This window comes from Octopus sinensis, linkage group LG13, assembly GCF_006345805.1.
Source record: "Octopus sinensis linkage group LG13, ASM634580v1, whole genome shotgun sequence".
Taxonomy (NCBI): domain Eukaryota; kingdom Metazoa; phylum Mollusca; class Cephalopoda; order Octopoda; family Octopodidae; genus Octopus; species Octopus sinensis.
Window position 1 is genome coordinate 1,923,354 of NC_043009.1, and position 1,875 is coordinate 1,925,228.

The following is a 1,875-nucleotide window of genomic DNA, read 5'->3' on the forward strand; positions in this document are numbered from 1 at the left end:
CGAGCTCGGCAGAGTTTGAACTGAGAATGTAGCGACGGGCAAAATACCGCTAAGCATTTCCTCCAGCGCGTTAACGATTCTGCCAGCTCGCCGCCTTACTACTACTACTACTACTACTACTACTACTACTACTACTACTACTACTACTACTACTAGTAATAATAATAATAATTCTTCGCAGGGTTCTTCAAGCATGACCAGTAAACAAGTGTCATCTTAGTCTGGTGGCTGTGGACAGCTGACACTTTCCATCATACCCAGCAAAATAAGCTGTGAATTTTCATATAATAATAATGGTGAAGATGATGATGATAATGATGTTGATGATGATGATGCTGATGATAATAAAATTAATAATGATAATAATAATAATAAATAATAATAATAATAATAATAATAATAATAATAATAATAATAATAATAATAATAATTGTTTTCAATGGCCAGAAGCTCAGCAATTACATCGAACCCAGTACTTGACAAGATACTTTATATTGTTGACCCCGAAAGGATGAAAAGCAAAAATTAACTCCAGCAGGATTTGAACTCAGTGTGCAACTAAAGAGCCGTAACTAAATGCCGCAATGCATTTTGGTCCTATGACTTCACAGTTCTGCCAGCCCAGCAACAACAACATCAAAAACAACAACAACATCAAAAACAACAACAACAGCAACAACAATAACAACAATAATAATGATGATTAGAACAGTCACAATTAGTATTTAGTATTTATCAGTCATTAGTAAACTTAATATCATTATCATTGATCACTCGAAAATCATCAACTTCATCTGGATTATTATTATTATTATTATTATTATTATATTATTATTATTATTATTATCATCATCGTTTTATTATTATTATTATTATTATTATTATTATTATTATTATTATTATTATTATTATTATTATTATTATTATTATTATTAATGTTGTTATTATTATTATCATCATTATTAGTCATTATAACAATTCTTCTTGTTCATCTTCTCCTCCTTCAGTTTCTTCATCTTCTTCTTCTTGCTATTATTATCGTTATTATAATTAGTACCGTTGTTTATGCGAATTTGTTCTCTTAGAGTTTTGTTGTTTGTCTGTTATCTGTTAGTTAATCATCTTACACATCAATGAACGGGATAATACGAATGTATCTGGCTCCGCTACGAACATTAATTAAGCCTAAAGTAACATCTCGTAATTTATAAAATATATGTATGTATATATGGCTGTATCTATGTATGTATGCATGTATGAATGTATATACGTATGCCTGTATGTGTGTATGCATGTATGAATACATACACACACTCAGGTGTATGCAGACACACGCAAATACATGAATACAAGGATATAAGTGTGTATGTCTGTATACGCAGACGTGAGACTAAGTACATTCGTGTACATGTATATAAGAGATATCTAACATTATCTATGGGGATGTAACACACACACACACGAATGCACGCACACACACAGACACACGAAAGCACGTACACACATACACACGCACACACACACACGAATGCACGCACACACATACACACGTGTATTTTGCATTTGAAATATAAGTATATGTAAGTCTAGATGTATATATGTATGTATGTATATATGGATTTATATATATACATATATATGTGTGTGTGTATATGGTCATGTATACAGATATTTGTGTGTGTGTGAATGTATATACATACATACATACATACATATATGAATATATAAATATAAACACACACAGATATCTATGTAAATAGCGACGTTCACACACCCACAAACATACACATGTATGTGTGTGTGTATGTAAATACAGAAAGAGAGGAAGAAAGGGGAGAAAGAGAGAGAGAGAGAGCGAGAGAAAGAGAATGAAAG